Source organism: Erpetoichthys calabaricus, chromosome 1 (assembly GCF_900747795.2).
Source record: "Erpetoichthys calabaricus chromosome 1, fErpCal1.3, whole genome shotgun sequence".
Classification (NCBI taxonomy): Eukaryota; Metazoa; Chordata; class Cladistia; order Polypteriformes; family Polypteridae; genus Erpetoichthys; species Erpetoichthys calabaricus.
In genome coordinates, this window is record NC_041394.2 from 312707791 (window position 1) to 312735397 (window position 27607).

The window sequence follows — 27607 nt, forward strand, 5'->3', positions numbered from 1 at the left end:
GACAGAGTAGAAATATGTAGGTAAATATTGAGTGGTCTATACTGGACTGAGGTTCTTGTCCATGCTGGTTTTTACTTTAGTTTGACGGAGTACCTACCTTATTTGTTCATTATCAAAGAATAGCACGCGATAATGTGGATGAGTGGCCCTGGCAGAGCCGGCCTTAGGGCGAAGCGAACAGGCTTCAGGCCCACAGCTTTTTCCTGTGATGCGATGCTGCTGCGGAGGGCCCAATGGAACAACAGACTCCTTCACTCCAACCTCTATTACTAATTTTATTTATATATATAATTCACGGGCAACATATTCCATCAACTAATTACTCCACGTGGACATCTCCACTCGGCACTCCAATTTTCATTATGCTTCACTCAGGCCCGCATGCCTGTTGCTGCCTCCACGGCTCATCTGTGCCTCTGTCCTCAGTAGGCGGCCACTTATGCTTCAGTCAGGGCCACTCCGCTGCACTGCATTCTAGACAGAGCATAAAAGGGGCCCTTCTCTTCGTAAAGCCATCACTTTCCTTCATATCAATATATTTCCATTTTGTTAGAAAGAATGTCTTGTAGATAGTAGTTAGGCCTTGCCGAATTTCCACAGTTTGAAATTATTGTATTCCAAATGTCTTCAGTTCCACCGGCAAAGAAATATAAATCAGGTGCTCAAAAACGTAAAAAAAAAAAAAAACGAAAAAGCAGCGAAAGATGAATTCTTCGCTACCCAAAAAGGCGCTTTGTAACGTTTCCTAACGAAAACGGTTAGCTCTAGCAGCAGCAGCAGCACTAGCACCAGGACTGAACTTCCATTAGTTGAAGATACCGCAACGCCGTCCAAGCCCCACAAACCTGTATCCGACTCCGAGGAGTCAGAAGCCGATGACGTTAAGAATGACATGGACATGGGTTTTTCGTCAGGTTCAGCAACGTTGCCAGCCGTTTCGGTTTCTAACCAGAAAGATGAAGATCACGACAAGGCTGATAATGATCTCGATTCCTTCAGTTGGGGAGATCCAGGTTTGTGGGGTGCAGCAATCACCGACAAGGAACGTGTCTTCCTAGTCCAAAAGGGGCCCTTTTGCAAAATCGGGATTCAATATCCGACGAATGATGATGGGCGCTATTCTTCTGATTCCTTTTATTCCCGAAAATTACCAAATGTGGAATTTGTTGACAGGCCCTGGCTTGTTTACTCAAAGAACAAAAATGCAGTTTTTTGTTTCTGCTGCAAGTTATTCTGCTGCAAGTTATTCTCGGATATCCAGATCAAATTGACTACTGATGGTTGCGGTGATTGGAGAAATTTGTCCCGAGACATGTGCAGTCACGAAATATCTGCCAACCATATATGTGCCTTTAAGGATTGGTTGGAACTTTAAAATCACTTGAAGGCAGGATGTACCATTGATAAGCGTGCACAAGAACTTCTGCTAAGAGAAATTGAGCATTGGTGCAATGTATTAACAAGAATTATTGCTATTATTCAGTTTCTGGGTGAAAGAAACCTGGCGTTTCGAGGTTCTAGCGATCGTATATTTGCCCCGCATAATGGCAGTTTTCTTGGGTTAGTGGAATTGTTAGCCAAATTTGATCCGTGCATGCAAGAGCATGTTCAAAGGATTACAGACAATGAAATCCACGATCATTATCTGGGAAAAAACGTGCAAAATGAAATAATTCAGTTGATGGGTAATGCTACATTAGAGAAAATAATTTCCCATATTCATAAGGCCAAGTATTTCTCAATCATTCTTGACTGCACTCCTGATATAAGCCATGAAGAGCAGATGACGATGATAATAAAGATCGTTCATATTGATGGCTCCTCAGTGGAAGTTCGAGAATATTTTGTAGGGTACTTAGCCGATGATGATAGCACTGGCTCCAATCTCACAGACCAATGCCTACGGATGCTCTTGGAGTTGAAATTGGACCTAGGTAACTGTAGAGGACAGGGATATGATAACGGTTCCAATATGAAAGGCAAACACAGTGGCGTTCAAAAACGAATACTGGATAAAAATCCACGAGCATTCTACATCCCATGCGGTTGTCATAGCCTTAATTTGCTTGTTGGAGACATGGCTAAATCGTCACTGCCATGTCGCTTTTTGGAACGTTACATCAGATCTATTTACTGTTTAGTGCTTCTACAGTACACTGGCAGATTCTGGAGAAGCACATCAATAATTTCACTCTGAAGCGCATTTGTGACACTAGATGGGAATGCAGGATTGAGAGTGTTAAAGCTGTCAGATTCCAAATAGGCTCTGTGTATGACTACTTGGTAGATGTTTCTGAAGATTCTAAAGATCCTAAGGCTAGAACTGAAGCCGCTACATTAGCCAAGCAGCTGAAAATTTTTCCATTTCTTGTTTCCTTAGCGATTTGGTACGACATTCTTTCACAGATCAATGTAGCCAGCAAAATGTTGCAAAATGAAAATATGCAGTATGATGTTGCTCTCAAAGGCATCAACAGTGTCTCTGACTATTTGGTTTCGTACAGAGAAAATGGACTAGAATTAGCAGAAGCTACAGCCAGAGGGCTCGCTAATGAATTGGAGATGCCTTCCGAGGATGTCGCATTTCCTGCAGTAACCAGTTTACGCAGGAGACGAACAAAGCGCCATTTCGATTATGAAGTCTGGGATGAGTTAATAACTGATCCAAAGGAAAAGTTTCGCACAGAATTCTTTCTTGTCCTTCTGGATCAAGCAATTATGTCCATTAATGAGAGGTTTGATCAACAGCATTTCGACAGTTTCGGATTTCTGCACAATTATCAGTTAATATCATCCATGGATGATAATACCTTGATGAAATACTCTATGGACTTGAAAATTGCATTAACTGACTCAAAGAATAATGAATCAGACATTGATCAGACACGCACTATGCAGTGAAATTCGCATTTTTGCCAATTTAGTTCCTAGCAACTCAACGGCCATGCAAGCACTGGAATATCTGTATGAGAACGAGTTAGCAACTGCCATGCCTAATGTTGCTGTGGCTCTCAGAATAGCATTGACTGTGCCTATAACGGTATCTTCGGCGGAGAGGAGTTTTTCAAAACTAATGCTTATCAAAAATTACTTGCGAAGCTCCATGAGCTATGAACATCTGAATAGTCTGGCATTGATTTCAATTGAGCAAGAGATAGTCGAATCTCTTGATTATTCGGAACTTATTCATGAGTTTGCCAGTGCCAAGGTTCGAAAAGTGTCTTTTGTGTGAAATAGATTTCAATATCTGCTGGTAAGTTATTTTATATGGAAATCTGAATATCTCGAAAGTATGAAAACAAGCTTTAAAACCGAATAAAAATGTAAAAACAAAATAATGTGGATCTCATCTTCATAATATAAAAAAAATATATAAAAAATATAAAAAGCAAAAAAAAGGTGCTTGGCCTAGCTATTTACCTCCACATGCTGCCTGGTGGAAACTGCAAAATCTGGCTAAAATGTATCTTTATCTGTTAATGTATCGTCACTAAAGACATTTATGCGGGCCCACTCCGACCTCCATCACTCATACCCTTCACTCAGGGCCTTGTACGACAGTCTGCACTGACAGCCTGCAAATTTGGCTCCTGTCAGTGTGTTACGGTTACTGTTGTCAGTGTCAAACGGAAATCGTCAAAAAGTGATAGTTGTAGATGCTGGGAAAACGCATTTCTGCAGCTCAGAATGTAGGAAATCGCTTGGCGGCCGGGACTCTGCCCCAGACCCCCTAGCTGCAGGGGTCATGGGGCCCTTGGTATCAGTTTGCTTCGGGCCTGAAATTGTCTAGGGCCGGCTCTGGCCCTGGGGTGTTGATGGGAGAATTGTCAGAGCTTATGTACATGTGCAAACATTGCAGTTTCACCACTTTCCTATTTAGTGTACTTAGGCACCGACACCCATGAAAGCAAATAGGATTAGGACAGAGAAGAGAAGAGAAAGACAGTCTGGAGGTTAAATGAAAGAGAGGAAAGATACAGGTTCATGGCTGAGCCGGTTCTGCTACAAAGAGGAGGCAGTTTTATGGAAAAAACTTTCCTTTGTTATCAAAGTAGTCACGGACTCACAACCTAAAAGATCCTCTCTGAAATAATTGTAGTCAAGTACAATATTTGCTCTATCTGTCCTATGTGCAATGTATACATTATTATTATTCTTTGTGTAATATTTCAAATTAATGGTAATTCATTGTGCAATAATCACAGCCTACTGCAATATTGTTCTATTTGTCCTTTGCGCAATATCTTTTAGTATATATTAGTATTCTTTGTGTAATATTCGTATCATTGGTAATTGAATTGTTGTACCTGCATGATCAGTAATATTCTTGTTTTGTAATTCCAAATTTCTCTGCCTAGTAATTAGCACCTATTTATTAGTATTATTTATGTTCTGTTTATTTAGCAGTTTTTAAATATAATACTTTACTGTTACTTTTATAAATGTTCGATTCTTTTTTTCATCGCATCTGAAAGGAGTAGCTGCTCTATAATTTTGTTAAATGTGGTATAATGACAATAAAGGCTTCTAAATTCTAAATGTAGTATAAATATTTGTGGTCATCAGTGTAAATTAAATTAAGAGCACTTAGAAAGAATTTTTTCATTTTTTTTTTCTTTTTGACTAAATGAGTACATCAACTGATTCCAATGTTAAAATGTTTTTCTTCAAATACAAAATAATTGAATTTTTCAAATGAAAACTGTCAATTTGTTCTTAATACTTTCTGTGTGTTGGCCCTTAGATGCTTTTAATTCTTACACAGAGATCATTCACAATTGCTCTGAAAATGAAACAAACAACCCACATTGGAAATAGCAGACATTTGTATTAGTGACTTTTGATCTGCTAATGTCAGTAAAGGCAGAACAATGGAAAGAAACTGTGGTCTTGTGAGTTTGCAGATTGCACATCAAAGAACCCCTCACAGGGTGAGCGCTTTATGCAAAGAAGGAATAAAGTTTGCTGTAGTACCTCATCATCTGCTTAGGTGTGCCAAAAAGAAATAGTGGGTGTCTGAGAATGCAAGAGAAGACATGTGGGAATAGCTGAGGCGAGTCTATTTCTGTTATGAGTACAGTGCCAATTGAAATGGACATCATTTACAGTATTCAGCAAGATATTATTGTCTCAAGTATGTGTTATCTGAAGTTTAAATGTCATTCAAATGAAGGTTATGGCCACAGTAAGGGGGACTGTTAATTTAAGCAATACTATAAAGGAAATTCAGCTGCGTATAATTCTTTTTGAAATAGCATTTCAAGTAGTATCTTTTCTTCTGGGTGACCTAATAACTAGTGCATTGCTGTCGCACATTTGCCTGATCTTAGGTTACATGTCCTCTTGAGCTCTTGTCTTTTTTAAGCTTGTTGAATCGTCCTGTGTCCATTAGAATTTTGTCCAGCTTTGGTTTTCTTGCACATGCCATAAGTATGAAAGTTCAGTTAGCAAGTGGTCATTGGTTTGGTGTAAGTGTATGCAGAAGTATGTTCATCCTGTCCGTCGATGTAAAGTTAAAGAGATTGATCCCCCATTTGCCAATCTGTTCTTGTCTTAATTGTTTGAATGATGCTTCCAGACCCTCAACAATTCAGAGCCTTTTCAGTACTTCATGTTGATCTTGCTTATTTCTACAGGAGCTCACTGGGACTGACTGGATAAAAAAGAAAAAAAAAAAAAACAGAACAATGGCTGACAGAAATAAAAAGGTTTATTGCCTCCTTTAATCAGATATTGGAATGATTAATATATTATGTCAAAGATTATAAATACCCAAATGAACCAGCAGGGAGCTAAACCAATGCAGGCTTGTGTCATACAAGGCCCATAAACAGAAGATATTGTTTTTAATAATATTGTAATCAGGTCAGTTCAGGTTGGGGAGCATGCACTGGTACAGCACTGCCACACCCATGATGAAACAGCTCGGGATTCTGGTTGGCAACCCACCAGGCAGATATGAGGTCCAGTCCCACCCTGCTGCAGCCAGGTGTTACGTGGGTATCCCTTTGGCCTGGTCCAGCCACTCAACCTCAACAATGAGGATCCTGCAAGCCAAATCACCCATTGGGGAATTGTACCACATGGCCGTAGTGCCATAACTGACGCTCCCTCACAATGCAGGTAATATGCCTCATTCGGGATATTGTAATATACAATATTATACAAAATTACCACCGAGGCAGTGTGTCCTAAAAAGCCATGCAAACGGGGCTGTTCAGAGTGTTGTGGATAAACCCGGGCAGAGGAGCAACATCTGCCACTGTGAAATAAAGCAGACACTGGAACAGTAAAAAAGTCTGAGGGGTGGTTGACAAGTGGTTGTTCTTTTTTTGTCTGTTTTTTGGGCACCATTGTTTTTTTCTGAGTCTGCTTTGTCCGGTTAAGGCAAAAAAACTATAAAGCCTTTGTTTTTTTGGACTACTACAACCACTTGCCTGTGTGGTTTATGTCTCCCACCTGGAAAGGGACAATACAATATTGGTGTTCCCCTGATAGCTGGAGGGCAATGTGTTCAAAACTATCAAAGCAATGGGCAGCACATCCAGTCTGGGACAAAGAGGAACACCTGACTATACAAGATGGAGCTTATCACAGGCACATTTAGATCTTGTCACAAAAGTGGAGCATTGGCAGATAAAGCTAAATTCAGCTTGTAAGCTGGCAGTGGGTTCTTCTTGTTCCATATGTAATACAGAATAAACATGGTAAATTAGTGTAATCTTATAAATGAAACCTGTTAGATTTATGTTTACCTAGCAGTCATTTATCTTTTTACATCTGTTGTATATGAATTATTGAGCTTCCACCATAAAACTCTGAAGCATAAGCATTAGACGTGGTTTTCAGAAAAAAATAATCACATCACAGTTATGTTAGTTGTGTATTCTGACCAAGAATAAGTTCCGTTGCATAGTCATGTTATATTGAGAAGGCCCTCAGTGTGCTGTCTTCCATCACAGTTGAGTCTCACACATTAACTCCAAGATGAGCATTTGTCCTTCCAAAAGCAGATTCCCATTGGTAGGGTGCTAAAGTTGTTCCAGCTTAAAAAATCTTGGCACAGTATCAGTTTTAAGGCAGTGTATAGACTCGATGTAGACATCAGTTTTGGAGTAACAACTATAAACATATATGCTACAATAACATACTGTATAACAAACTTTGATCCTTTGTTTCTTTTGATGGCTTGGATTCACTTCCTCCTCTGCTTCATCAGTTAAAAAGCTGTAAAACAATCAAGTAACTTCATTTTGTTATAAACTTAAGACAATGTGGAACACTACAGAAGTTCTTGTCTCAAGACTAGAAGAACTGGAAGAAGGGTTTAACCATCCTTGACAACTTCTGGAATACAAAATGTGGATGCGTGTAAAGGGTCAGGGCTTGGATAATGGCTCCATGGTAATAAAGAAGCACTTCTGAAGGGTTACTTTCTAGTCACCCTCGCCTCTTTCAGCCAATGTCAGATTGAGTTTGAGTTTGGGAAGATGATGACGACTGCTACAGGAGGAAGTAATTTAAAAAAATGTGAGGAAGCAAGTGAATTATTGACTAGGTGAGCAGAAGAGATTCTTTGGTATTGGGTTAGTAGGCCAGCCACTCCTGAAGGTAGATAGCAACCTTTTGTTGTTTAAATTGGACCCTGACATTAAATATTTTGTAATTTTCCCTCTTTTATTCTATAAAATGTAACCTACCGTAATTACTTCATTTTTATCAGTAAATGCCCCTTTTATTTGACTTTGGTTTCCTAGGTCATCATTTGGGTTCAGGGGGAACTCTTCAGCACTTCATAACTTCCACGCTTAAAACATTGCAATACTAAAATGACAGCACTGATATTAAAATGTGACAACTGGAATATTTCATTTCAACTGAAGGAGAAATCTGGAGAAATTTTGAAAAAGCTGTTAATTTTACATGTTAATTTTGTCCAAAATGATGTGCATTCACTGCCAGCTACCAGCTGTGCAGGCCATGATGCCATAGTGAGTACATTCTTGGACTGGGTCACAGTCTAGCCTGCCTTTGTCCATCAGACTGTTATATAACCAGTGAGTGGCAGATCTGGTAATCTGCCCACTAAACAAACTAAGCGTCAGTCATATAAAACCAGGTCAAAATGTAGAAATTCAAAAGCAAAGCATAGTGACTTAACAAAAGGAAAATTACATCCAAAACCGAACGCATGTTAAGGTCAAAACCAGAAGATCTAAAGAACTTTAGTAAAGATTATGATTTAGCGTAAAGGAAAAAATAAATATATTGCTGTTCCCAAAAATGTATGTGATTCTTTTATTTTATTTTTATTAGTTGCCTAAAACAGGCAGATGAGCTCCTCTTTGACACAAATGAAACAAGTTGCCTCTGTCTGTCATATGCTTAATATTAAATTGTGATGAGACTCTTGCATTCACCCATATTAATCTATAGGGCCTCTGATGCCATAATAAATAGCAACAAATGTAAAAACACACGGAAAACAGATCTTAAATACATTTAAATGCCTCAAATACTGTTAAAAAAGCACATTCCTAGGTATTCGACAAAGAGCCAATATCAAGAAAGTGGTTGAGCAAGACCAGAACTGATACTGGTGTAGCAGTTATCCAGACAATGATCACTTATAGTCGGCAGAGAAGAGGCACCCCAGACATTATATCAGCCAACGACGCTAACGTCATAGCTGTGTTTGCTTTTCAAGGGAGATCATCCAAAGATCAACACAACCAGATGTTAGGAGGCAAGTAGTACCTGGAAATGGCACAGAGGTTCAAATGATTCAAATGATGGTTTCAGAATCATTTACTATAACGTTCAAATACTTTGAAATTATTGTCAGGAAAACATTGCCAATGAAGAGACACAAAGAAACAGTGCATTAAACTATTATTTATGTATACTTCCACACTTCCATTCTGTGTGATACACAGTGTCTAATGCTGCTGCATTACAGCTCCATAGTCCCGGGTTCTAATCCTAGCCTCTGATCTGTCTGCACAGATATTTTTCTAAATGATCTTAAAATGGTTTAAGTGTACTAAATAATGGAAAAAATGAATACTTTAATTCTGGGTATATTGTTTTGTAATCCAACGGGGTGCCACCGAGTCCCAATCCCTGGACAATCAACACAAATAAAATCACGGGTTTAAATAGAGTTTTTTTATTGTGACAAAACCTCACAAAGGCTTTCTCCAAAGGTTGCACAATCAATTACAAGCAAAATGTTTTTCTTCTCTTCTTTCTCTGTCCACCTCCCTCCAGTGAGTGTTGCCTTCCTTCCTCCTGACTCTCATTCAATTGGAGGAGACTTGGATGGCTTCCTTTTATGTCAGATCTGGGGGTACTTCTGGTGCCATGGCTTAATGGAAGCACTTCTGTGTCAAGTGGAAGCACCAAAAAAACAGGGTTCACGAATCCTCTTGGCATCCACAGGTCCCAGAAGGGCTGATTCATGGCTCTACGACTCCCATCATGCCCTGCAGGTGTCCACATGGTTACCGAGGTCCTGGGATGCTGCCATCCAGCGGATTGAGGATAAATACATTCCAGAACAGGAACCTTCCCCCCATTGCCCCTTTGTTTTGTCCTCCCATCTGGGTAAGGGACCCATACCTATTCCAGGTATGGATGACAGTCCATCACTGTCCTTCTATTACAGCCTCCCTTCTCGGAAAGGGTCCCAAATAATCCTGCCTAGCACTTACAACAGCAACAGAAAAATTATTCAACAAGAAACACAAGGACATGGATAGAAATGTCTTAAATTAACACTCCATTGAAAAATGATGTATTTTCTTGGATGTTACTTACCTCATGTGGCTTGCAGTGATGGCCAAGAAAAATTTGTATTCTCATGATTTCATGCAGAAGTAAAGTAATATATATATATATATATATATATATATATATATATATATATATATATATATATATATATATATAGACCATAATGGTGACCTGTGCTGTCCAATAGCAAATGATGTGAAAATGTCCATGTGTCATGTTATCCAGTCGAATGTTCAAAATACATGCATTTTTTGTTAAAATAATACTAATAATTGCTTCATTCCCGAAGTCCTGTGCTTTTGAATGTTCCTTTAAGGTAAATTTCACAGAAATATTAAAAGGTCTGAGAACCATAGGCACATGGATTAACTTGTCAAGTAGTGCAGTAGAGAGCTGTACTTTGGGGTCCTTTAAAACTCAAAGTGATGTTATTTTGAAGAAATTAGATGAATAGGATTGTTGAGTTTGTTTGGCCTAATGCCGTGTTCTCATGAAAAATTGTTTTTAATGTTTCTAACCTTCAAGAAATAAGAACAACAGTAAATATTGCTCCACTTAAAGCCACTTGGAGGCCAATCTGACAAAACACTTGGACATATTAATGACTCCAATGCCCCTTCAAGTTATACAGCAAATAATAATGGTTTTGTTTTCTTCAATCTTTTACAAAAACACTTCCTTTACCAATGAGGCATGCTATAAAAATATACAAGAGGTGTGAAGTGGGAGTCTGATTTTCAGATTTGAAATTGTATCAGTTGGCCTATATGCTGTGCCAGTCTGGAGCTACATAAGCTCTTCTGTCTCTCCTGCCTAGTTTCCCATCAAGTCAACAATTCACCTCAACTACAAATTAAATGCCATCTTTGTGTCAATTTGAAACTGACAAGCTCCTCTTTGGTTTTATTATTGTATCTGTTATCCAGATTTGGGGCAAAAATGAAAAGGCATAAAGCTCTATACTCAAAGGGAACATGTACCTGCCCATATTTATTAATTATGATAATTATGCATTATAAATTAGTGGACACCACAATATGCCTTCTGCCTATTATTGATTTGGCATCAGTACATTGGGTTCAGTAGTTCTGGAGCTGAATATTTTAGTCTTCGCTGTTGTTTTGGAAATCCTTTTGCTTCTCTTTTCTTCTGTCTGAACTGTTCTTGGCACCATGGTTCACTGTGGTCTCACTTACTGTTCCTTATCAGCTCATTCTCTCATTTGGAAAGCAATATCTATTCTCTGGTCTCTGTTATGTCTCTCCTCTACTGTAAATCATCCTGGCAAAGAAGGACAACCTTATAATCCTATTTCACTCTGGCTCATTATTACTAACACCAACCAAGTCAGTATGTAACCTTGGGATGGTGATCAATGACCAGTTCTTCGTTGTTGATCATGTCCAAACAGTTCCTCAGTATTGCAGATTCACTCTATATAATGTATCTGCAAGACCAAAGCATATCTAACAGAGTATGCAGCATAACTCCTGGTCCAGACTTACCACGCCGCTAGAGATGGTACAATCAGCCAAGGTGGACACATGTCACTCCTTTTCATATCACTACTTTGGCTCCCTGTAGTGGCACATATTAAGATTAAAACCTTGATTCTTACCTACAGTGTAGAAAACAGGTCAGCACCTATTTTTACAGAGACACTTGTGTGGCCCTATGCACCTTCTCAACCACTAATGCCTGCTCATAAACACCACCTGGTCATGCCACCTCTGTGTGGCCTCAAATCTCAATTCAGACTTTTTTCATCCATAGCTTCTAATTGATGGAATGACCTACCCACCTCCATTCAAAATTCTGCCTGCCTCAATGTGTTTAAGATGCATTTGAAGACTCTAGTTTGGTTAACTTCTGTCTAACTGATAGCTGTTAGGTTTTTGTAACTTACAATATGTAACTAGTTTGTATTTTGTATCATCAGTTGCAGCATCCATGAATGCAAAAAGAATGTGAGGCCTCCAAAAGGCTTCGCTGGTTAGGGCAGACCTTCTCTGCCTGTCTGGAAAGAGCCTCACTCTGATGGGCTATCTCCCCACTCCAGTGGCCTGCCTGGGGTGTTACAGGCCTAAAAGGGATGTTAGCCCCAAAATAACTCAAAATTCCCCACCATAAGCCATATATTAACAGATCAAGCAAAGACTCTTTATAATTAAAAAGGTTTAATTTTCAAAAATTCAAAAATACAAGAAAAGCTCTGAAGAACAAAAAAGGCATAAGGAGTTGCCTAAAAGGCAATCCACAGTAATCAAATCAAAACACAGTCTGATAATCAAAATCCTTCTACACACAGAAATAATAAACAGAACACTCCAAAATCAAACAACAAAGCACATTACTCACAGACTCCTCTAAACAACAAGAATGATTCCCACATGCACTGCCTGTCTCTACCGCCCTTATAGGTCTGAGAGCAGCTCCTAAATGAGATGGACATATGGCCCAGCCTCTTGGGGTTCCACCCACAAAGAACATGGAACATACTCACATTTAAAGAAACAGTATTACAGTAATTATAAACTTAACAGAAAATATATACAAATAAAACTCAGAAGCAACAAAAACAACAATAAAATGCATAAACACATGTAATACCATAACATTTTGTTCTGAGCACTTCATTGTGGTGATCAATTTTGTAACCTGTGCTGTAACATTTGTTTCCCAACAGTGCCCCAGAATGATGTTATCTCGATCCCTCAGTCTTCTCTGTATCTTTATGCACATGTGTTAGTTCTGCCCTCGTAGTCTGGTTTTCTGATGTATAATTTCTTGTTCACTTTCCTTCTTTAGTTAACAGCTTGGGTATATGTAGTGTTTTCCTTAAAAAAACTTTCTCCGTTAGGAGGTCACAGGGAATACTTCCAAAAACAACAAAGATACACACTCACCTGGACAAGGCATGGCTCTCCTGGCCTTGTCTCCTCTTTTCTGCAAACTCCTGATAATCACATGACACTCTGCACCTTCAGACATGTGGCCATCTCCAGCATGTGAATTTCTCAGGTCTCCAGACCCCTGTCTCCTGGACCACTCCACTCCACTCTTTGCAGTCTCTGGTAGCTCTATCTCCAGCCATGCAGCTTATCCTCGATCCTCACTCCAGTAATTCAGAGGCCCAACTCCTTTCGTCCTCTCAAGGCTCCCCTTCATGCAATATCCTCTGCTCATCTACTGCTCACAGAAACACTGGAAGACCAGGTAATCACATAGTTTATATTTAAAGCACCCACACAGCGGGGTGCCCAGCCCTTGAACAATGCTCCTTAGAATCCATGGAATAGACAGGATGCCTTAAGAGCATTCACCATCAATCAGATAGCTGACTCCACTCCATCTGTAAGTACTACAACCCCATCAGTAAACATTACAGGTAGGTGGCTCCACCAGATTAATAAGTGATTCATTCTTCTGGCTGTTGCACTGCCTCTGCACCAGGTTCCTTATTTGGAAGGCCTTGAGGAAGAACACAATCTTCATACTGGACAGGCAGACTGATACAATGTAACATTCACCTAGGTTTGATAACCAGTAGTGAGTGGAAATGTGGTGTTATGGGTCCACAGCTCTTGCAGCAAAGGCCGTTTTATTTAAATAAATAATCGCCGCGCTCACGGCTTAGCGAGGGGGCGTGGTGGCTGTAGCAAGCCGCAGGGCGATCTGCGGTGTGGGTGGTTTTCACCTAAGTGCACAGGTGGGAAACTGCCCACATCCATGATTGTTCCTGTGGCTAATGGGCTGCAGCTGCTATGTCCTCTCCGCATATATAGAGAAGCGCGAGCGGGTTGAGGGGGAGAACAAAAAAGTAGAAGAGGAAAAGAAACGGAGGTTGCAGGAAGCAGCAGGAGGAGAAAGTTGGTGCGGGAGAACGAGTGAGTGCAGGTTCACGGGCAGCTGTACTGGTAGCGTGGGTGTATGGCCGACACCCAAAGTGTAGCAGCAGTGGTCGCTCCCGCAGAGTTGTTTCTGCAGGGCGGGAGTGACCAGAAGATGGATGACTCTTTGCGGAAGGCAGCGGGAGTTGGACTTGGGGCGAGTATTCCACAGCATGAGCGCCCTGGTTGCTGTGGAACCCAAGTCGCTGGCTGGAAGAGCCTACCGGAGCCAGGGATTGGTGAGGCAATTCAAACAGCGGAAGCTAGAACGGAAGGTAGAGAGAAAGTCAGCTCCAAGGAGAGCAATTCTCCTGTAGAGCGCCCATACGGGTATAGCAGGGGAGTTGCCAGAGGACAGAAGACACCGGCTTTTTGATTTTAACGTTGTTACTTCCTGTACTGTTTTACCTCGTGGTTTTTAGAAGAGTTTATTGATTTTAACCTCCACTTTTCATTTAATGGATTATTTATTTATTTATTGAAGGAACTGCACTATTGCACTTTGTTTGCACTTTGGATTTGTTTTAATAAAAGCACTTTGCACTTGTTAACCATCCTCTTGGTCAATTGTTTATTGCCCCACTGTCTAGCTCATCGGTGACATTACCGACGGTGTTGGGTTCAAGGGCTCCCAAACAACCGATGGGAGCATGGAGCTGAACCCACATCGTCACAGGAATTTGAAGCTTAAGGACTCTGTTCTGTGAACAATCCCCTTTATGGCACACTTTCCAAACCGTGGGTCTTCTCCTGTGTGGTATCAATTCTCTATTTCAGGTAATTTGTCCATTCTGTCCCACTCCTGATGTTCTCTGTGATTTGACCAGAAACACCATGCAGAATGAGCCCTTAGACAAATGAGCTTATTCATTTTTTTTTTCATGGAACAAGCACCCTAACACACATATTTAAACTTCTCCACTTTAAAGATTCACAGGCAATGTCTCTAAAACAAGAAAATACTTACCCAGACACCAGAACAAATCACAACTCACCTTTCCATTCCCCATGTCCATGTGGACCCATGCCGATTGTATGCCACATTTTTTTTTTCACCGGCTAATCTGTGACACTCACTAAAACATGGATTCTCTGGGCTCCGAACCAGTGACTCATCATCTGCTCTAATGCATGCACACTCTTCAACTCCATACAGGTACAGGCCATCTCCTCATCCAGCACTGTAGAACTTTAACTTCTCAAACTCCTCTTGCTACTGCAAACATCAGGCAACCAAGTAATTACAGAGCTCAAATCTGAAGCATTCATCTCTGGAGCAGTGCTCCTTAAAAATCTGTGGAAAAAATTAAATGCTTCTAGAGAGTTCTCTGTCAATCAGAGAGTTGTGTTAAATCCCCAGCACAATGCAGGTAGCTGGATCCAGGTGATCAATAAGTGTTTTTCTCTGCTGGCAGCTACAATGTAATGCTTCCTATTATATGTACATTTCTTTGTTTTAACACACAGGAGCGACCCAGTCATTCACTATTGGGTAAGAAAAACTCAAAAAATGTATACTGATGACAGTTAAGGGTTAAAAAAAACTCATAATAAAAATGGTTGGGCTGCTGAACTTAATAGATCCATTTGGCAGATACATTGCTTGTGTTCTATAATAAGATAAGCTATTTTTAATGTAAAGAAGATGGTCTTATCCAGTACAAGATTTTTGCTTTACTATAATTGTTTGGTTAAAAGATAACCTAGTGAAAGTGGTTTGTGAGTAATAGGATTAACTTGCTTACCTTCCAGCAAGAGTTCAAAACATCCTGTATATGGTCAGGCTTTTTATTTTTGTTTTTAAGTTATTAAGCATTGCACTTCTCCTCTGAATAACAAATCTACTTTATGTAAAGGCATTGAACCAAGTGGTAACAAAGAAGCGCAGCTTTTAGTAGACCACAATAATTTAATGGCTTACTTGGCAGGTCGTCTGTTACAGGAAGAGGTCAAATTTTAGAAAAAAGAAACACAACAACCTACAGCTTCATTAGTATGCTAAAAATACTGTTATTTTAAAATGAGTTCATCAAGAACACTGGGACACAGTTGGAAACTTATTAAGGGTAAATTTCACACAAACATTAGGAAGTTTTTCTTTACACAAAGAACGATAGACACTTGGAATAAGCTACCAAGTAGTGTGGTAGACAGTAAGTACAGTAAGTAAGTCCAGCCCCTTTCAGTAACACATAAGATCCATAAGATCATCTGCAGTACAATTTAAGAAGAGGCCATTCAACAGAAACTTTCAGTAATACATGCTTCATCCTCTGCTTCAACTATTTTGTTGTTTGTTCATCCTCCCAAGGGTCCCCCTCATACACCCTCCTCTGCTGTCACCTACTGCTGACACAAACACTGGAAGAGCAGGTAACTGCAAAGCTCATATTTAAAGCACCCACACTGTGGAGTTCACTGGCCTTGAAGAGTACTCCCTAGAAATCTGTGAAATAGACAAGATTCTTTTGGACCATTCACCATTAATTAGGTAGCTGGCTAATGAACCTAATGAAATGCATTCAGTTATTTATATTATATTTTACAGTGTCACGCATGGGCATTGGAGGACTCCTCCGAGGGTTGGGGAAAGGTATGTAATAACCCGCCAAGACAAGAGGGGGGGCTACCGCTGACTTTGTCCTGTTTCTCTTCTTCCCTCACAGCTCCGAGAAACCGCCCAGTAAGGGCACTTAGCCCTACCCCTTCAGGGAGTTTCGCCATAAAAGATGCAAAGCCTAAAGAGAGGTGTCTTTTGCCAGAAGACCCAAATAAGCCGCACGGCAGAGCACGAGATTAAAGCTCCAAAGAAGGAGGAAACCCTGACAGCAGTGCATTGGCACATTTTTTCTTTTCTTTTATTTTGTTCATTTCGTCTCGCAAAACAAATAAAAGGGATGGCCTGGTTGGCGTCCCAAACTTTTGACTGATTCTAGTCTGTCCTTCCACCACCTAACCGCAACAGACAAATTGTTAGCTCCATTTAAATAATGTATACTGTTAATAATTAAACCTGTGAAGGCACGGTGGCACAGTGAAAGAGATGAGCTTGCGCCCCATTCAGATTTGTTCCTGCCTTACGTTCTCTGCTTGCTGGGACTGGCATGACACTAAATGGATGGATGGAATAATTTGACATGCCTAACAAAGATTATTCAATGTTGCTTAAAAGTTTTGAAGAATCGACGTTCTAAGCTTACAGCTGGTTTTACATTTATTACAGATACTTATACAAATTGGTTGCATGGAGAAAGAAAACAGGGTGACAAGAATTGGGGGTTGGTACGGTTGACAGAGATAGTACTGCTGCAATAAATTATTCCATCCAGGGTTGCGCTAATCCCAGCAAGCTTCTTGCACAAGGCAGGAACAATCCCTGGATGGGGTGCCAGCTCATTGCTACCACTGTGCCACCGTTCCCCCACATGTTTAATACATGCTTTAATGCATTTCATCATGAAATTGATATCAAGTATACATCTCAGTATTCTAAAATGTGCAGAGAGCTGTAATATTATCAATGTAATGTATTTTGTGTATTGATCAGTTTCTCCTGTTGGCATAACAGAAAGCCCATTTAAGAAGCACATAACGATTAATGAGTGAGTCAGGGAACACATAGAATACGAAGCAGTTAACATGCTACTTTAATGATAATGGGATATGAAAAACTCTATTGAATTAAACATCGATTTTAATTTAAATTTAATCTCAACATAGACTTTTTTCCTTCACTGTGTTCCTATTTTTGTTTCTTCTTTGTGACCCTAATACACTTCCAAATGACACTCAGACATTCACCTTTTCATGTCGACTTTGACATCTGATCACTTCTTTTTTTTTCGGACACTGAGTGACTTTCAAAACTTTAACTTTTGAGTGACTTCGCCATTGTGTTCCACTCCATCAGTTTTCTTTTGTTGCTTATACCACTGCATCAGCCACCAAATAGTACATTTTTCCATGACTCCACTTCACTAAGTAGGATCTCACTTTTGCTGAAATTCTTCATTTTTAAACATGCTTTAGCCATTGTCTTTTAACAAAACACTGAATGGTAAATGCTATTTATATTGATTTGCATATTCAAATATGTCAAATTCAGGGAGGCGTCAGGGTGGGGCTGTAGGCACATGCATGTGCGTTTAAATTCATATTGATTAGGATTTATAAACTGGAAGTGCGTAGAACTTTGCTTATGCAGTTTTATGCATCTGAATTGTTTTGTGCATATGCGCATTTCTGTTTTTGTCCATCCACCATATTTTAGTATGAATTGTATGCATTGCGTTATAGAGGAGATTATGAGATGAAATGATCAAAATGAAAAATCATTAAAGGTCTGGAGCCAGAAGAAAAATAAGCAACCAAAACATGTGAGCGAAATGAGAGTCAAAGTCAAAAAGACATTGAAATACAAAACTAGAATGAAAAAAACTGATGCTTTTTTAGACTTGAGGCTAGCTAATTCTAAAGAAGTTTAGACTTTGCATTATATTATAATTCTTATTATTATATTATGATTTGAGTTACCCCTTCTTGGATCAAGCCCTTGCCGTGGCAGAAGGGCTTGTGTGGTCTAGTGATCCTCGGAGCAATGTTGTCGGGAGCTACATGCTCCTGGTAGGGTTTCCCAAGGAAAACAGGTCTGAGGTGAAGATCCACACTAACTTGATCCTGAGACCACACATGGATTTAAACCAAGTCTCGGCGCTCCCCTTTCCCAGGAAAGGGTACCCGGGGCCCCACGCATGGAGCCAGGCCTGGGGGAGGGGCTCGCTGGCGAGCACCTGGTGGCTGGACCTTTGACCATGGGGCCCAGCACGGCTCAGCCCGAAGGAGCAACATGGTTCCACTCTCTTGTGGGCCCACCACCTGCAAGAGAGGCCATAGGGGTCAGGTGCCATGTGATATGGGTGGTGGCCGAAGGCAGGAGCCCTGGTGTTCCGACCCTTGGTTACCGAAACTGGGTCTTGGGACATGGAATGTTACCTCTCTGATGGGGAAGGAGCCTGAGCTGGTGTGAGAGGTTGAGAGGTACCGGCTAGATATAGTCGAGCTCACCTCTACGCACGGTCTGGGCTCTGAAACCATTCCTCTTGAAAGAGGCTGGACTTTGTTCCACTCTGGAGTTGCTGTGGGTGAAAGGCGTTGGGCAGGAGTGGGCTTGCTTCTGGCCCCCCCAGCTTGAGGCCTGCATGTTGGGGTTCTCCCTATTGGACGAGAGGATTGCTTCTCTGCGCCTTCGAGTTGGGAGAAGGACTCTGACTGTTTGCACTTATGCGCCGAATAGCAGTTCAGAGTACCCAGCCTTATTGGAGTCCCTGGAAGAAGCGCTGCGAAGCGGAGCTCCTGGAGACTCTATCGTCCTGCTGGGAGACTTAAACGCTCACGTCGGCAACGACAGTGAAACCTGGAGAGGTGTGATTGGGCGGAACGGTCTCCCCGATCTAAACTCGACTGGTGTTCAGTTGTTGGACTTCTGTGCTGGCCATGGATTGTCCATAATGAACACCATGTTCAAGCATAAGGGTGTCCATAAGTTCACTTGGTGCCAGGATGCCCGAGGTCACAGCTCGATGATCGACTTTTGTAATCATGTCATCGGATCTGCGACCTTATGTCTTGGACACTGGGGTGAAGAGAGGGGCTGAGCTGTCAACTGATCACCACCTGGTTGGATAGCAGGAGAGGCTTCCGGACAGACCAGGCAGACCCAAACATATAGTGAGGGTCTGCTGGGAACGTCTGGCAGAGGAACCAGTCAGAAAAATCTTTAACTGCCACCTCCGGCAGAACTTCAATTTCATTCCAAGGGAGGCGAAGGACATTGAGTCTGAATGGGCCATGTTCCGAGCCTCCATTGTCGAAGCGGCAGAATGGAGCTGTGGCTGCAAGGTTGTCGGTACCTCTCATGGTGGCAATCCATGTACCCGGTGGTAGACACCTAAGGTTCGAGAAGCCGTCAAGTTGAAGAAAGAGTCCTATCGGGTCTGGTTGACCAGTGGGACTTCAGAGGCAGCTGAGGGGTACCGGCGGGCCAAGCATGTGGCTGCATTGGCTGTTGCAGAGGCAAAAACTCGGGCATGGGAGGAGTTTGGGTTAGCCATGGAAAATGACTTTCGGTCGGCACCGAGAAGGTTCTGGCAAACCCTCAAGCACCTCACGAGGGGAAAGAGGTGCTCCACCAACACTGTGTACAGTGGAGATGGGGCCCTGCAGACTTCAACTGCAGATGTTATTGACTGGTGGAAGGAATACTTTGAGGATCTTCTCAATCCCACCAGCATGTCTTCCTTAGAGGAAGCAGAGCTGGAGGACTCTGGGGGAGCCCGTCCATATCAGGGGCCGAGGTCACCGAGGTAGTTAAAAAGCTCTGAGTTGTGTGGCTGTCTTGGTTGATACGTCTGTGCAGCATCGCATGGACATCAGGGGCAGTGCCTCTGGATTGGCAAACCGGGGTGGTGGTCCCCCTTTTAAAGAAGGGTGAACGGAGGATGTGCTCCAACTATAGGGGGATCACACTCCTCAGCCTCCCCGGTAAGGTCTATGCAGGGGTGCTGGAGAAGAGAGTTCGGTCAAAAGTCGAATCTCGGATTCAAGAGGAACAATGCGGATTCCATCCCAACCATGGAACACTGGACCTAGAGGAGGCATGGGAGTTCACCCAACCAGTCCACATGTGTTTTGTGGATTTGGAGAAGGCATTCGACCGTGTTCCTCAAAGCATTCTGTGGGGTGTGCTCCAAGAGTACAGGGTACAAGGCTCATTGTTACGATCCATTCAGTCCCTGTACAGTAGGACCAGGAGCTTGGTCCGCATTGCCGGTAATAAATCGAACTCATTTTCTGCTGAGGTTGGACTCTGCCAGGGCTGCCCTTTGTCACCGATTCTGTTCATAGATCAAATTTTATGGACAGAATTTCTAGGAGTAGCCAAGGAGCGAAGGGGGTCTGGTTCGGTGACCTCAGAATCTCGTCTCTGTTATTTGTGGATGATGTGGTTCTGTTGACTTCATCAGGCAGTGACCTCCAGCTCTCTCTGGAGTGGTTCGCAGCCGAGTGTGAAGCGGTGGGGATGAGAGTCAGCACCTCTAAATCCGAGGCCATGATTCTCTGCCGGAAAAGGCTGGAATGCTATCTCTGGGTTGGGAACACAGTGGGAGGTTAACAGATGGATCAGTGCGGCATCCGCAGTAATGCAGGCTCTGCAATGGTCCGTCGTGGTGAAGAGAGAGCTGAGTCAAAAGGTGATGCTGTCAATTTACCAGTCGATCTACATTCCTACCCTCACCTATGGCCGCGAGCTTTGGGTAGTGACCAAAAGAGCAAGATCGCGTATACAAGCAGCCGAAATGAGTGTTCTCCGCAGGGTGGCTGGACTTTCCTTTAGAGACAGGGTGAGGAGTCGTTATCCGGGAGAGACTCAGAGTAGAGTCGCTGCTCCTCTGCATTGAGAGGAGTCAGTTGAGGTGGTACAGGCATCTGGTCAAGATGCCCCCTGGATGCCTCCCTAGGGGGTTGTTCCGGGCATGTCCCACTGGGAGAAGGCCACAGGACAGACCCAGGACACGCTGGAGGGATTATATTTCCCGGCTGGCATGGGAACGCAGCGGGGTCCCCGCAGAGGAGCTGGAGGCGGTGGGCAGGGAGAGGGAGGTCTGGGCTTCCCTTCTTAGGCTGCTGCCCCCGTGACCCAACTTCGGATAAGCGGTGGACAATGGATGGATGGATGAGTTATAAATTGAAAGTGCAATTGCCACCATAATGCACAGTGATATCAAAGGTGCAACAATAACAGTCATGTGATCAGAACTAATGCACTGTGTTAAAAAGAAAAATCAAGGCAGTAATAGAAATAATACAATATAAAGGTAAATAAACCTAAATCAACATAAACATGCATGAATATTAAGCCTCTGCTAATGTGTATTGTTTTTCCTCATATTTTTGGGGCTGTTTTGGTATTTAGTGCTCCTGTTTTTCTTTGTTTGGTTACATTTTTAGTACTGTGGTGTTCTAACACTCATTTAGGGGCTAGTTAAGTAAGCAGGTGCTCACTCTGACCACTCAGACCACTTTTATGGTCAGTGCTTTAAATGTGTTTTCTTTTTGTTTAACTTTCTGGTTATTTTCTATTAATTATTTCATTAATATCATTGGTTTTGTTTTTATGTTTTATGTATTGAGGAGCATTTTGTTTTTAGTTATGATGTTAGTTTTGCTGTGTATAGTCATTTACATTATGTTCCCTGTTGTCTTTATGTTGAGTTAAAGGGGGTTAGGGGTAAGGGTAGGAAATGCAAAATTAATTGAAGAAAAATTGATATCTTGACACTCTGTGTGTTTCGCCAAGAAAATACTCTTCATTTTGACTACATACGAGGTCTAATATTTTCCTCCACAGTGATTTTTTACAATTTCTTTCTGTCATTGGAAACATTGGATCTGTGTCACATATGACTAGAAAAGTCAGAGTTGAGCAACAGTGTGAACATTGCTCAAGTGAATGTCAAAATGATTGGCTACTCCACAAAGGTCAAAAGGGTTTTACTTATTCTTATAAAGGACTTAATTCAGCAGAGCAACATTCTGCAGCTTATTGTGGGTGAGTCCACCAGGCATTTGAACATCTTGTCACTCCTGTAAGTATTCATTTGTAAGTTTGTTTGCTCTGATATAATAAAGGGACATTTTTAACATTTGACCACACACACTCAAGAAATGCTCAGGTCTGCAAGCAGGGTCTTATTTTTAAGTATTCATTTATAATTTCACTAGTCACTGGACCTTTCAACACAGGCAACAGAATAATTAAAAAATATTTGTTATATCTTACCCTATGAGTATTCTCAGCACCTTTCCTATGTATTTGCATATGTGAATGTCTCTTACTTGGTGCTCTGTCTCTCAAGCGTGTTCCCGTAAATCCCGCTTCTCAGACTCTGGCATTATTTTCGAGGCACCTTTCTCACCTCCTGTCCTGTACTCCTCCTTGTGCGTCTCACACTTGCACATCCTTCTCGCTCACCAAAGCCAAACTATCCAATCAGATTGTTCAGAGGGAATGGACACACAGACCGTAGTGTTTTATTATAAAGCAGATCTGTGCTGCTCAGTTAACATTCTAGTTACTGGTTAGTAAATATGTGTGTGTGAGAGAGAGAAGGCCTGTGTGGTTAATTGTTAATGTATTCAAGTGCCTTAAGTTACAAAAATAAAATGAAAGAATTAGTTTCATGATGAAATGCTACTTTTTTGAAGTAAAATGCATTTAGGAGCAGAAGAAATTAATAGAAACATGTTTGAAAAAAGACAAAAATGAATTAGTGAGTTTAACATATGAACTAAAGAACTGACTTCATATTCTTACCAAATTGCTTTATTTTATCTTTGTTGCTGTTAATAAATAATTTAAATATTTGAAATATAAACAGTTAAACACTAGGTATTGAAAATTTGAGTAGATGAAAGAAGTCAAGTACTGTAGCTTTGTTTTTACCAGTGGATATATTCTAGGCTGAATAACTTACTGGTACATAGAGAAGGGTCTGTTTTCAAAGAAAACAAAACAAGATAATAATTTAGGGGCCTTTTTAAACAAACTCAGCAAGCTGCTCGTGGTTCAGGTGGTGGACAATGCACCTTACCTAAATACGTGAAGAACTGAACTATTAATGAAATGCAAGTGCTGCTCGAAATGTTGCACTGAGTTGAGATTATCAAGGAGGTGGCCCAGACCAGATGTTTGCACTGCTGCTGATGAAAATGATAAGGAAAAATAAAAAATCAAGAAATAATACCATTGCATTCAAAATTAATAATTCTGATCTTTCTTACATTCCAACCCATCCAGTTCAGTCCAATTTAGAGTCATGGGACTTACATATCCCCTCATCATTACAGCAGTGGGCACAAGTCATGAACAAACCCTGGAAAACTCACCAGCAAATTCCATGACACCTATGTTCCCACTGACAAATCAAGGCAGCACATTGTTTTTATTTAAAAGCAAAGTTCTGTAAAGGTTTCCATCAAGTTATCTGCTAATGTTCAAGGGAATTTTCTTGGAAAAAAATGTGGAACTTTCCATACTGATATTATTGCATCTTTGCTAGATAATGTTTAGCTAACAAAAGGGCAGTACGTCAGATACTGTAACACTCTGGTGACATTTCTCTTTTTGCCAGGATAACAGAAAAGATTAATAGCAACTGTACTGTTACTTATTTTTCCAAACTGCATTGTGATAATCAACACTGCGATGAGGGCTTAATAGAAAATAGATGTATAGATTTGTTCTTGATTATCACTTTCTTTTCATTAATTCTTTAAAGGTACACAAATATATTTTTACTGAAAATGACATTATGGCAGTGCAAAGTTTAAAAATTGTGGTAAACAATTAAGAATTGATTTATTAGTTGATTGATTGTTTGGTATAAGATATAAACAAGGACGAAATAAAAGTTGAGAAAAATAATCTGTACAAATAATGCTCAATTTCAGAATATTTTCCCACCTACAATGACAGAAAAAAATACTGCTATAATCATAGTTTTGGAACATTTTGTTTTCACTTGTATTTTGTTTTTGTAATACATTATTTTATCATTTTTCTGTTGCATTTTGTAAAGGCTTGCTGCTATATTTTGACTATCGGAGCACTGCCATGGCCACACTACTTACTTTCACTATGAGACATTGTCATGTGACATTTTCAGTCAGCATTCTTCATCTCTAAAAGATATCAGCACACTGTTCTTGACATCTGTGCATTGAAATCCTTTTATTTTCACAACAAAATTTCTTAACACTTCAGTTACAGACAGCTTAAAAAAGGATACTGAAAAGACCTTTACTTTGTTTCTGGAATTTGATTTTTGTTTAGAATATTGATTTTGTCCTTGATTCCTCTTTGTGATTTCTGGTGTTTCTGAATATGTTGGAGAATGAAATAAACATAGCCCTGAAACTAAAAAACAGGTCTGCAGCTGTTGTGAGATAGACTTCAAAATATCATAAGCTAGACCATTACTCCACTTCGTCTGATCCTCAGAAAAAGGCCTCACACCTGGCAGTTTGGCTCCAAACTCAGATAGCAGGCTTTCTAGTCTGCACAGGTCCAAAGTGAATTCAAGTACTTTTAAAGTACAGAAACTTCAAAAACACAAAGAATGTCCTTTAGGCAAGATGATGACTGTACATTTCTGGCCTTTCAGAGAAAAATGAAACAGTGCTCCTTAATTTCAATGTTTTATTAAATAAAGTAGTACTAGGGTGTTGTACCGTGTTAGCCATTATGAATGTAGAGAAAAGCCAAGCAAAATGACACCTTTTACATTTATATACCTTTTACAAGATTACATCTTGCCTGAAGAAGGGGCCTGAGTTGCCTCGAAAGCTTGCATATTGTAATCTTTTTAGTTAGCCAATAAAAGGTGTCACTTTATTAAATAAAGAAAAGAAAGAACAAAAACTGTCAAGGTAAGAAAGAGAAAGCATTAAGCATCAAAAATGGTTGCCTAAAATTAGCAAAAGAAGAGTACTCTGCAGTCAGAAGGTAGACTCCAAATAGTGAGCAAAAATAATTAGAAACCATAACTTTGAATGATACACAATAAAGAAGATCCCTACTCATCAACAACTAATGACTATCTGCTAGATCTCAGCCCTCAATTACAATAAATTGGCTGAGGGAGGTCCTTCAACAATCACACAGTGGACTCGCCTCTTGGGGTTCCACACACAGAGTACAAGGGCAGTACCTAAAACATATGCAAAACAGTAATAAAATTTTAAAAAACTACAAAATAAACGCATGTAAAATAATAATTCTGAAACAATGGAAATGGCAAAGAAAAGATATCCATAAACATCCATAAATATCAGTGGTCTATATACTCAAAAAGGCCATGCCTATGAATCTCTAAAAAGGAGAAGGGTAATCTATAACTCTTGATCCAAAGAAAAAACATACTGTATTATAATAATAATAATAATTATTATTATTATTATTATTATTATTATTATTATTATTATTATAAAAGGTATTAAACAAGAAGTATACAAAATGAACTCATAAACTGAACAAAATCTGATTTGAAATCCAATATACAAAACCAAAGAAAAAAAGCCCATTAACCAAATACAGTGGACCCTTGACTTACGAACTCAATTTCTTCACGAGGGCTGGTTGTAACTCAAGTTGGTTGTAAGTCAAGACTATTTTTCCCATAAGAAATAATGGAAATACCCATAATGTGTTTCGAACCTCCCACAGCAACACTTACTTAACCTTTTCATAATAAAAAAGGGTTGTATAATGTGCATAATTTACCAAAACACCAATAATTTTTCTAATGTACTAACCAAAAAGTTATAAAAAGTGCCTAGCCTACCAGAAACAACAATTTCATACTGTACTCACCATTTAATTTGACATCTTTGGGTTGCAGGAAGGGAGGAGGAGGAGAATGAAATGGAAGGTGGTTATTGTTTGGAAGGAGCCTCCTTATACAAATCTTTTCTTTGTAAAATTGTCAAAATGGTGGATTTCGACATGCTATACATATTAGCGAGATCGGTCACACGAACACCACTCTCATATTTCCGCACAATTTTCTTCTTTGTTTCGATTGTGATCGCTTTCTTTACCTTTGTTACCTTCTCTTCCTTCCTTAGCAATTATCGAAATAAATTATATAAATCACTGCACTGACCGAAATCGCGTCCACAAACACATGTATTTGGGCTCCGACTGATGCTTACGAACGGCTGTTTGTTTACAATCGCACAAGCAGATACACGTGACCGCATTCGGGTCGTAACGCAAGACGTCGGTCATAATTCAAAGCAAAAATTTTGGTCATAAACTAAGTTGTTCGCATGTCAGGCCGGTCGTATATCAAGGGTCGACTGTATTCAAATGATAAACACAGAAAAGCCACAAAAAAAAATGCAATCCAAGGCAGGAACAAATGCCTCGGCACAAGACAGGGGAATCTTTGGCTCACTCATAAAAGCTGCCAGCAGTCACAATCTATCTATCTATCTATCTATCTATCTATCTATCTATCTATCTATCTATCTATCTATCTATCTATCTATCTATCTATCTATCTATCTATCTATCTATCTATCTATCTATCTGTCTGTCTGTCTGTCTGTCTGTCTGTCTGTCTGTCTGTCTGTCTGTCTGTCTGTCTGTCTGTCTGTCTGTCTGTCTATATAAATGCAGTGACAGTGGTCCCACCCCCGTTGGCTCAGCATGCAAGAAGCAAGGAAATCATTGGCAAATACATAAGAAATGAAAAACCACAAAAGATAATATGAAAAACAACTTTAAGAAAAATATGTACATAGAAAAATATTTTTTAAATAGTCAAAGACAAACAATAAAATAAAAAAGTAAAAAAAGGTCTCAAACCGGGTTGCTTCTCTTTAGTTCTTACTAGGCATTTTCTTTTTCTTTAGAGTAGAAGTAAAGTTTAAAGGTGCCACCTAAAAAAAACATTTTTGTATGCTATGTTTTTGCCTGTCCTGCCAGATGTGTTATTTCATGATCATACCACTTCATTTGGATCTTTAGTGATTGCACACACAGCCATATCTTGTCAATTGACTGCAACTAAGTTTATATTGTGGCTTGATGTACTGACTTGTACTAGGACATTTTTGACAAACCCAGATGGTTAGAAAGTGATAGAAAAGATGATGCTGATGAACAACGTCCAAACTCAAAAAAGTACTAAACTGCTGAATTAAAATATTTTTCTTAGCATTGATATCTGGAGAAATATAAATATTAAATTGAAAAGTAAAACTTAAATTTAGGAAGATAAATTGATGAAGGTAACTTCTTGATTTAAAAAATACAAATTAATATTTTTTTTATATTAAATTAATATTTATATGAAATT